Source organism: Aotus nancymaae, unplaced genomic scaffold (assembly GCF_030222135.1).
Source record: "Aotus nancymaae isolate 86718 unplaced genomic scaffold, 86718_ANA_hifiasm-v0.15.2.pri h1tg000062l, whole genome shotgun sequence".
In the NCBI taxonomy this organism is placed as follows: Eukaryota; Metazoa; Chordata; class Mammalia; order Primates; family Aotidae; genus Aotus; species Aotus nancymaae.
In genome coordinates this window covers 43318682-43330749 of record NW_026988476.1, presented here as the reverse complement: position 1 = coordinate 43330749, position 12068 = coordinate 43318682, and the positions used below count along the sequence as shown (strand labels likewise).

The following is a 12068-nucleotide window of genomic DNA, read 5'->3' as shown; positions in this document are numbered from 1 at the left end:
CTCTGAAACTTATTAATTCATCTTTGCTTATTAGCATAAAACTGGAGAATCTTCTCCATGGATAAAAATTGGCAAAATGCTAGAGCTGGTGTGAAACTGGGGATTTAGTTCAAACCCCTTGTTTATATAAATGAGCACTGGAAAGATTAAAATTTGTTCAAGGTCATGTAGCTCAATGATGACCCATACTGATGAAAATCTGAAATGCATTCCTTTTCTTGACTCATCAAGTATAGATTGCTTAACTATCACCAAAAAATGTTTTGGTGCAGATTTTACAGTATCTCAGGGTTGTATCTTCAAACACAAAACAGGGTAAAATGCACTGTAAAGTATTAAAGACAAATCTTACTTATGGCTATAATTATTTTATAATACTATATAAAATAAAGCAAATAAAATTCAGCATTGTTGCAAAAGAATTATATACCATATCCAAGAAAATTGTTCCTGAAGAATGATTCAAGATAATGAAATGACTAATTTAATATGAGATATCAATTGGACAGTAAACACATATCTTAATTTTCATAATGGGCAAAAAGTCATTAGATAAAAAATCAAAACCTTGTAGTTTCTCAAAACCTCCTTAAAATAGGATTAGAATGGATTTTCTTTAATATTTTTAAAGAAGTCTTACTACTAACGTCAGCAATTTATGTGTGAAATAGTAGGGAATTGCTATCATCAGAAAAAGAAAACTGTCTAAAAGCATCATTTTCACTTCCTTCTGAAAATTTATGCCAATATATTAAAACTTATGAAAATAAACTATATAAATATAGAAGGCAAAATAGAAAATTATTTTTAAAAGAATTATAACTTTGTATCTATTAATCAAAACATACAAAATCACATGGAAAACTATTAAACAAAATAACCAACAGAGTAACTAGTCAACCCATAAACAAAATAATAATGTTATTTCCTATATACTAGCAACAACTAATTTGAAAAACAATGAAATAAAATCTGATTTAAAATATGCAATATTTTGAATGAGTAATCTGTATTCATTATCTCCCATTGATATCTGCCTTCCATCTCAACTATCCCACTAAATAAACGTAATCTTAACAAGGTCACCAATTACTTTCAGCTATTACATCTGGTAATACACTGATTCTTTCAATGTTTCATTCAGTCATTGAACATATTTATTGCCAACGAAACCTTTTTGTTCGCTTTGACTACTTTCTTGTCTCCCTGTTGTATCCTGCTCTGAAATCTTTCTAAAAATGATAAAATTATATCACTCTCCTTAAAATCCACAAAAGACACACAGTGCCCTCATGAAAGAACATCAGATCCATGTGAAATGCAGTTTCATCACTCATTATATCTCATTCACATCATAAACTTCAGTCACAATTAAATTCTTGAAGTTACATTTCTGTGCCATGCTCTTTGAAATTTACATGCCTTTGCACTGCTGCTTCTTTCCTATAATACAACTGTTCTCCATCCTCATCTAGCTCACTGCCTGTCATGTCCCAAAACTCAGCTGAAGCACAATTCCCTCCTTCTGAAAACTCGTGACACTTCTCCCTGCTGTCATCCTGTGTTCAGTATTGTGCACTGTGCATTTCTCTTTGCTAATCTTCATGCTTTGCCAGTTTCCTTATCTGCAATCCTTTCAGAATTTGAGCTCCTTGATGGTAGTCTGTTTTTTATCATCTCTCTCTCTCTCTCTTTTGCTTTTACCAGATTCCAGAAGTATAGAAGATAACCAATAAACATGTCTCAAACATGGAATGGACAATTTTAATATGCTACATCACTTCATGGAATATCTAAAAATCTAAATAAAGGAAAATATTTTATTTTTCTATATAGCAAGGATGAATAATAATATAATAGATTTGTAGATGTGACAGTCAAGATCCTAATGGCAGATTGCTGTAACTTGAAATTTTAACAATTTTAAGTGTAACTGGATTAATAAATGAGTAAAAATATCTAAGACTTTGTAAAAGAAGCATTATGAGATGAATCTATAAAAATATTAATAATTTATAAGACATAAAACAGTATGATCCTAGCAAAATAATACATTAATAGTGAAACACAAAATATAATTAAGATACCCTTATAGTCAAGAATTTAATGACTACAAAAGAAAACATTTTTATTAAAGACAAAGAGAAGTTACTAGTCAGTAAATGGTGCTTAGACAACAGGTTAAATATCTATAATATTCACCTGTATCCTCATCTCATATATATGCCACCAAGTTCCACATGTATTAAAGATTTAAACATAGAATAAAAAAAGAAAGACAAGTAAAAAGAGAAAAGAATATTTATTAAACCTATGGAATGAGATTTTTTAATTTAGACAATAGATAATTGACAAATTAAAATGCAACAATGGTAAATACACATACAAAATACATATTTTACTAAAACTACACGTAATGATTATAAAATTAACAAAGATTAAAGATATTTATTTTAATGATATTAAAAATAATTCCCAAGGCTGTTGAGAATATTATTAATCAAACACTATCATGCATAGTTGATGAATATGAAAATTGTTATAAGTTTTAAAAAGCTTTCAAAAGATGTCTATCAATAGACTGTGTTGACATAGAAATTCCATTTTTGGAAACTGGTGCTAAGGAAATTATTTTTGTTATGGATTGAATTGTCTCAGGCTTTCCCCAATTTAAATGTTGAAGTCCTAACCCCCCATACTTCACAATGTGGCCTTGTTTAGAAATAGGACCACTGCAGATATAATTAGTTAAAATAGGTCATACTAGAGTAGGATGGACTCTTAATCCAGTGTAACTGGTGTTCTTATAAAACGGGAAAATTTGGGCCAGGTATGGTGGCTCAGGACTGTAAATCCCAACATTTTGGGAGGCCAAAATGGGCAGATCATGAGGTCAGGAGTTTGAGACCAGTCTGACCAACATAGTGAAACCCAGTCTCCACTAAAAATAAAAAAAATTAGCTGGGTGTGGTGGTGAATGACTGTAATCCCAGCTACTCAGGAGGCTGAGACACAAGAATTGCTTGAACCCAGGAGGTGGAAGTTGCAGTGAGCCGAGATCACACCACTGCACTCCAGCCTGGCAATAGAGTGAGACTTTGTCTAAAAAGAAACACAGGGGAAATTTGGAGACAGATGCATACACAATAATATCAAGTAAAGATTAGTTATGCTGCCACAAGCCAAGCAACTCCAAGAAACTTGGGGAGAAGACTCAGCAGATTCTCCCCTAGTTCCTTCAGTGGGAATATAGCCCTGCCAACACCTTGATAGTAGATGTTCAGCCTCCAGAACTTTGAGAACAAATTTCTGGTATTCTAAGTCACTTAATTTTTGATATTACATTATGGTAACCCTGGCAAACATATAATTTAAATACTTAAAAAAATGTGTTAAGATTGGCACTGTTTTTTTACTACAAAAAATTGGAAAAGCATATATGATCAAATATAGAATTATGAGTTGAAATTATGTTCTATGACTTTGATGCAATAATCTGTGACCATTAAAATCAATGCACTCAGAGACTAAATAAAAATACAGAAAATGTTTATGATGTATAAAATAAAAATTAGGAAGTTACCTCATGTTTGAGGTTACTTAAGGTTACAAGGTGATTATGCAAAAAAAAAAAAACAAAACCAGTTATATATAGAAAAAGACTTGAAAAGAACATCACCATAACATTGTTAATCTAAAGTAATAGGTTAATATATTTATTTATATTATCTTATATTTTCCAAGATTCTGTTATTTAATAATCATATTGTTTAAATAATTTTAAATGATGCAATACTGTATCAAACAGCAGCAGAATATATATTCCTATCGAGTGTACATTTTGGAAAAGTCTTCAAGCCACAAAACACATCTTAACAAATTTGAAGATTGAAATAATATCAAGTGTCTTTTCTGACCACAATGTTTAAAAGTAGAAATCAATAACTGGAAGAATTTTAGAACATCCACAAATATGAGGAAATAAAACAACACAGTCCTGAAGAACCAATGGATCAAAGGTGAAATAAATAAATATTTAGAGACAAACAAAAATAGAAACACAATATACCAAAACTTATGGATGTAGCAAAAGCAGTTCTCAGAGGGATACAGTGATAAATATCCACATTAAAAAAAGTCGCAAACAACCTAAATTTATTCTTCACAGAACTAGATACAAAACAAAACAAACTAAACCCAATGTCAGCAGAACTGAAGAACTAATAAAGATTATGGCGCCTGTAATCCCAGCACTTTGGGAGGCTGAGGCTGGTAGATCACAAGGTCAAGAGATCAAGACCATCCTGACCAACACGGTGAAACCCCGTCTCTATTAAAAATACAAAAATTAGCTGGGTGTGGTGGTGCGCACCTGTAGTCCCAGCTACTCGGGAGACTGAGGCAGGAGAATTGCTTGAACCCGGGAGGCAGAGGTTGCAGTGAACCAAGATTGTCCCATGCCACTGCACTCCAGCCTGGCACCTGGCGACTGAGCAAGACTCTGTCTCCAAAAAAAAAAAAAAAAAAAAAAGATTACAGAAGAAATAAATGAAATAGAGACTACAATGACAATGAAAAAGATAGATCAAACTAAGAGGGTTTATTTTGAAAATATAAACAAATTTGTCAAACCCTTAGCTAGACTCACTAAGAAAATAAGAAAAATGGATGAAATAAAATTAGAAATGGAAGAGCAACATTACAACTGGTAGCAGAAAACTACAAAGGATCATAAGAGACTACCAAGATTACACGCCATCAAATTGAATAACCTGGAAGAAATGGGAAAATTACTAGAACATACAATGTACCAATATTGAATCATAAAGAAAGCAAATCTGGCCGGGCGTGGTGGCTCACGCCTGTAATCCCAGCACTTTGGGAGGCCGAGGCGGGTGGATCACGAGGTCAAGAGATCGAGACCATCCTGGTCAACATGGTGAAACCCCGTCTCTACTAATACAAAAAATTAGCTGGGCATGGTGGTGCATGCCTGTAATCCCAGCTACTCAGGAGGCTGAGGCAGGAGAATTGCCTGAACCTAGGAGGCGGAGGTTGCGGTGAGCCGAGATCATGCCATTGCACTCCAGCCTGGGTAACGAGAGCGAAACTCCGTCTCAAAAAAAAAAACAAAACAAAACAAAGAAAGAGCAAATCTGAGCAGACCAATAATGACTAACGACATGGAAGTAGTCATCAATAATCTTTCAACAAAGAAAAGTCCATTACAAGATAGCGTCATTGTGTACCAAGATTTAACACCAATATTTCTCAAACTCTTCCAAAAAATCGAAGAAGAGATAACACTTATACCTAATTTTACAAGGCCAGCATTACTCACATCAAAGCCAGACAAGGATTCTTCAAGAAAATTAGAGGCCACTATTCCTGCTGAACATAGATGCAAAAAGTCTTCAACAAAATACTAGCAAACCAAATTCAATGGCACAGTAAAAAGATCATATAGTATGATCCGGTGAAATACATCCCTGGGATACAAGGATGTTTCAATGAACTTAAATCAATAAATGTCACAAACAGCCAGATGCAGTGGCTCGTGCCTGTAATCCAAACACTTTGGGAGGCCCAAGTGGGCAGATCACTAGAGTCCAGGAGTTCAAGACTAGCATGGACAACACTAGTTGGGGCGAGATACCATCTCTACTAAAAATACAAAAATTAGCCAGGCATGGTCACATATACCTCTACTCTCAGTTACTTGGGAGGCTGAGGTGGGAGGATTGATTGAGACCAGGAGATCAAGGCTGCATGAGCCTAGAATGTGCCAATGTACTCCAGTCTGGAAGACAAAGTGAGACTCTGTCTTTAAAAAAAAAAAAAAAAAGCAATACACCAAAATAAAAGAATGAAGGATAAAATTATATAAGCATCTAAACAGATAGAGCAAAGCCTTTGACAAAATTCAACATCCTTTCATGATAAAAACTCTTAACAAATTAGGTATAGAGGGAATGTACCTGTACATAATACAAGCCATACACAATAAGCCCACAGATAACATCATACTCAACAGTGAAAAGCTGATTTTCTCCTAAGATCGGAAACAAGACAAGGGCTCCTACTCTCATAGCTTCTATCCAGCATAGTACTAGAAGTTCTCACCAGAGAAATAAGGCAAAAATAAATAAATAAATAAATAAATAAACAGCTTCTAAATAAAAAAAAAATGAAGAAGTAAATTGCTTTTGTTGACAATATCTCATATATAGAAAACCTAAAGACTCCACCAAAAAACTTTAAACTAATAAACAAATTTTAAGTGTCATGATTTAAAAAAAAATCTATTCACTAAATAACAAACTATCTGAAAAAGAATTTTAAAGCAGCTGGGCAACATGGGAAAACCCGTCTCCACAAACAATAAAAAGAAAAAATGCAGGGCATGGTGGCACATGAGCCCCAGCTACTCAGGAGGTTGATGTGGGAACATCACCTGAGGCTGGGATGTCAAAGCTGCAGTTAGCAGTGATTACACCATTGCACTCCAGCTTCAGTGACAGAGTGAGATCCTGTCTTAAAAAAGACATTTTTAAAATTACCATTACCATATCAAAATGTTAAATACTTAGATATAAATTTAACGAAGGAGGTGAAAGATCTGTACACTGGAAACTATAAGTTTACACTGAAAACTATAAGACATCAATGAAAGAAGTGAAGAAACACTAATAAATGGAAAGACGTTTAGTGTGCTTGTGTTGGAAAAATTGATATTCTTAAAATGCTTGCATTTTAAGTGAACTTCAGTTTCAACGGAATCTCTACCAAAATCACAATGCCTTTTTTCAAAGGCTTATAGATTCAAAGAAATCTCTATCGGCCGGGCGCGGTGGCTCAAGCCTGTAATCCCAGCACTTTGGGAGGCCGAGGCGGGTGGATCACGAGGTCAAGAGATCAAGACCATCCTGGTCAACATGGTGAAACCCCGTCTCTACTAATACAAAAAATTAGCTGGGCACGGTGGCGCGTGTCTGTAATCCCAGCTACTCAGGAGGCTGAGGCAGGAGAATTGCCTGAACCCAGGAGGCGGAGGTTGCGGTGAGCCGAGATCACGCCATTGCACTCCAGCCTGGGTATCAAGAGCGAAACTCCGTCTCAAAAAAAAAAAAAAAAAAAAAAAAAAAAGAAATCTCTACCAAAATTCTGATGGCCTTTTTTACAGGAATAGAAAAAAACTTCTAAAATTTTCATAGAACCATAAAAAAGCCCCACATAGCCCAAGCAATCTTGAGGAAAAAGAATGAAGCTGGGGCATGATTTGTCCCAATTTTAAGCTATATCACAAGGCTACAGTAATCAAAACAATATGGTACCAGCATAAGAATAGACACATAGACTGATGGAACAGAAGAGAGAGCTCAGAAATAAAACCACAGACATATAGCAAACTAATATTTGATGAAGGTGCCAAGAATACACAGTGGGGAAAGGGCTGTCTCTTCAATAAAATGTATTGGAAAAATTAGATATCCATATGTAAAAGAAAACAACTGGAACTTGGAATGGATTCTTAAATGTAGGACCTGAAACCATAAAGCTCCAAGACAAAGTTTAGGGAAAATTTACCATTGGCAATATATTGGCAATGATAGCAATAATTTCTTTGGACATGACACTGAAAACTCAAGCAATAAAAGAAAACATAAACAGGTTTATCAAACTAACAAGATTTTGCACAGCAAAGGCAAGAGCTGGCAAAATGAAAAGGAAATCTATGAAATGGGAGAAAATATTTTCAAATTATATGTCTGAAAAAGGGTTAATATCCAAAATATATAAGAAACTCATAAAACTCAATACCAAAATTACAAACACCTTGACTAATAAGTTGGCAAGGGGTCTAAACAGACATTGTTTTCAAAAAAGACATTAATGGCTAATAAATATTTTAAAAGGTGCTCAGTATCATCAATCAGCAGAGAAATGTAAATCAAAGCCACAATGCAGTATCACCTCACACCTGTTAGAATGGTTATAATTAAAACACAAGAGATAAAGTGTTGGTAATGGTGTGGACAAAAGGGAACCCTTGTACATTGATAGTGGAAATGTAAGTTGTACATCCATTAAGTAAAGCAGTATGGAGGCTCCTCAAAAACACAAAAATAGAACTACCATAATAATCCAGCAATCTCAGTTATAGGTAAAAATTTAAATAAAATGAGATCAGCATGTTGAAGAGGTATCTGTGCTGGCTTATTCATTGCAGGATTATTCACCATAGCCAAGATATGAAAATAACCTAATTGTCAGCAGATGAAGACAATGTTATGTATATATATGTACACACACACACAGACACACACACATACACGCACACGCGCACACAGATGATTAGCCATTAAAAAGAAAAAAACTCCTGCCATTTATGACAAGATTGATTAATCTAGAGGACATATACTAAGTGAAATAAGGCAGAAAAAGAAAGACAAATATGATTTCACTTATACATGAAATCACACACACACACACACAAATGCTTAACTTATAAAAGCCGAGAATAGAATAGTGGTTGCCAGGGCTGGGGGTGGGGAAAATGAGTTTTTGGTCAAAGTATACGAACTTTCAGTTTTAAGATGAATAAATTCTGGGGATCTAATACACAGCATGACAACTATAGCTAATAATACTGTACTGTTTTCTCAAATGTGTTAATATAGTACATGCGTCCTCAACACACACACACACACACACACACACACACAACTCAGTATAGTGATGGATATATTACTTTTATTGTGGTAATCATTTCACAGTGTATACGGATATCAACTCATTATATTTTAATGCCTTGAAATATCTAATTTATTATCAACTATGCCTTAATAAAGCTGGGGAAAGAATAAAATATGAAATGTATACAATAGGCAAAAATCCTGGATATTACTCTAGAAGCAGTGTAATATATATATATATATATATATATGATATACACGTATATACTTATGCACATAATCATATATGTATATACAGATATTACACATATAGATATAGTAAATACACACATACACACACAGCCTTTGTTTCCTGATAGATTGCTTTTTATTCTACATACAGGTGTTCTGCTTAGTAAAACTGTGGTAAAGTGTCTGCAATTACATGCTGAGTACTCCCTATAATGCTGCTCCCAATGCTCCTAGTCTTAGAAGGAACATATCATCTCACAACAAGTTCATTTTGCAGCTCAGCAGTTTAATGTCATTAATGCGGGACCACAGTGCATCCATCTACTTGATAGTGAAACCACCCCTATAAATGGGATTAAAGCAAGGTTGCAGTGGCTGTCCATTTTTAATGTCTTCAAATTCCATAAACAATTTAAAATAAAAAAACTGATAAAATATTTACTAGGTGAACAGCACTATTCTATTCAACCATACTGCATGGTAACCTACAAAACCAAAATTCTCAGTATATAGAAACACAAATAATATATGTGTGTCTCCTGTGTATTAGACCCATTAGAGGTTCTTGTGTGAGCATCCCCAAGAAGTAAATCTGAATGTAATCTAAGGAAACATGTCACCTCCCTAACCCTCAGTTCTCCTTCATATGTAAGTGCAGTAAGAAGATTTGACCAGCATCTATCCATACCTTCTAGTTCTAAACTCTATGATTATCTTTTAGTATATGTAGTAAGTTTTCACTAAAACAAGGAATGATTAATCACCAGTTATCACCAAAAATAAATATTCATAATACCTAATGCCTACATTTAAAATTAAGATATATATATAGTCAATTTATAATCTTCTAAGATAAAAGTAAAAATGTTGTATTTCCTCCCTTAATGTTTTACCTCTATTATAACACTTTTTGAAGAAAATTTGAATAGAGGAGATCTCCAAGTTTGTATGTAAATTGAGTTCCATCCTATCTAGCTTAGGAATTCCCTTAAAATTCTTTACTCTAAGTTTAAACTTCTCTGCCCGGGACATGAGGTATCCCTTTCTTTAGCATATTCCTGCTGTATACACTATTCATGGTTAGTCCTCTCAGTTATCAGATCGAAACAGCGTAGTATTATAGGATTTCATGCTATCCCTGGTTTTAGGCATGCACTGGTGATCTTGGAATATATCCCCCCGTGAATATATTCAATGAGAACACAGTATAAAATTCCCATTGGTGATAAGGTAATTTACTATCTTCTTTGGAAATAGTTTGCTCTATTTGTCACAATATTAAAAAAGAAATGACTTTGAAACATGTGTAGTATGCCTGAAAGTCATCACATGGGGCCAGTAACGATGCAAAGAAAAATCATTACTGTAATCAGAGGGTTGCTGAGCTGCCATCAGCCTTTACAGAGTACCTACCGTATGCCAGTCTGCAAATAACTTTATCTTCCCTTTTACTGAATTTCTTAAACTGTCTTGTGAATTATCAATAATTAGTACATGCTTCCAGGCAGAGGAAATACCTGTGGATGACACCATGTTTCAGATGTACTTCTGGATGCAATTGAGTGAGTGCTGAGTGAGAGATTAATGCTGATTTAACTCATATCTCACATACCATTGACCACTCATTTATGGCCTCAGGGGTCATCTAACAAACTGGATCACAATGACAGTTCAATATCATAAAGATGTTACAGATATGAGCAAAGTGATATGGGAGCACAGAGAAGAGATCCCCTAACTCTTCAACCAAGGAGAACACTGGGTTTGGGAAGGACTCATAGGGGAGAGAAGTGGGTTTTGCAGATGGCTGAAGGTATTCTTGGCAGAGTAAAAAGGATTTAAAAAGGCATTGAAGCTTGAAAGAGCATAGAGTGTTAGGAAATGAAATATGGGAGTGTGATGGCAAATGATTTCAAGACATGAAAGGAAGGTGAATAGGGGTCATAAATCCTTATACATTTTACGGTAGTCAGGCCTTATTCATGGGGTGATAGATTCCACGATTCCCAGTGCATGCCTAAAACCAGAGATAGCACGAAATCCTACACATCCTACACTGTTTAGATCTAATAACTGAGACAACTACTAAGTGCCTAACTATGGATAGTGTACACAGCGTGAACATGCTAAAGAAAGGGACGCCTCATGTCCCGGGCAGGAAAAAGCAGAATACACAAGGTTTCATTACATATCTCAGAAGGGATACAACTTAAAACTTACTCATTAATACTTCTGGCATTGTCCATTGAATATTTTTGGACCACTGTTGACCGCAGGTGAATGAAACCATGGAAAGTAAATAATGGATCAGGAAGACTACTGTATTAAGGAATATAAATTATATCCTCACCACAATGTGGAATCGCAGAATGTTTTCAAGCAAGAGAATGCTATATAACATGATCAAAATTTTATTTTCTGTTTTTAAAAATCCATTCTAGTCTGCTGGACAATAAGGCAAAATAAGATATCATATGGAAAGATTCTTCCCTGTGGTCCACATATACAAAATCCTATGCAGATACACACAAATACTAGATAATATGATTTGTTAAACTTTAAAACATATATGAGCTCAAAATCCAACATAATCTCTCAATCACTGCAAATGAAGTAGTGACTCAAAACTAATCTTGAGCACAGTAAAAATCACAATTGCTCACAGGAATGCTGAAACATTTCATTCATTGATTCATTTGCCATCCACCAAGTGCCCTTAAGTCCTCGGTGCAATGTGCTAGGGACAGGGGATGCAATAGTTGAAAACCAAGATAAATAACTACATTCTTCTGAAACTTCTACAGTAGAGGCAAACCCACACAGCAGAATCTAAACACAAGAAAAACTAGAACTTTTTAGAGCTACTTAAATAAACTAGAAAGAATATTATTTAAAACACTCATAAAATATAAAGCATGAGATAAGAATTATCTATGGAAGTGGAAAAACAAGAAGGAAATTTTCTTTCCACTTAGGGACATGAATGGAAAAGATTTGCCTAAGAAAATAGGAACCTTAGGCCTATACCAAGTATAGATGTAGGTTCAGAATTCATAGCAAACAGAAATACATTTATTCTTTTCACATAAAATACTGTTAAAAATTAATGATGTACCTGGCCACAAAGAAGTCTCCATAGAT

The 12068-nt window shown here is 34.5% G+C and overlaps 1 protein-coding gene across 1 annotated transcript in view; it reads right to left on the bottom strand.

Annotated features, from left to right (window-relative positions):
* The window catches only part of UNC13C (unc-13 homolog C), a 617099-nt gene that overhangs the window by 493097 nt on the left and 111934 nt on the right, over positions 1-12068 (bottom strand). The gene's annotated exons all lie outside the window — the stretch shown is intronic.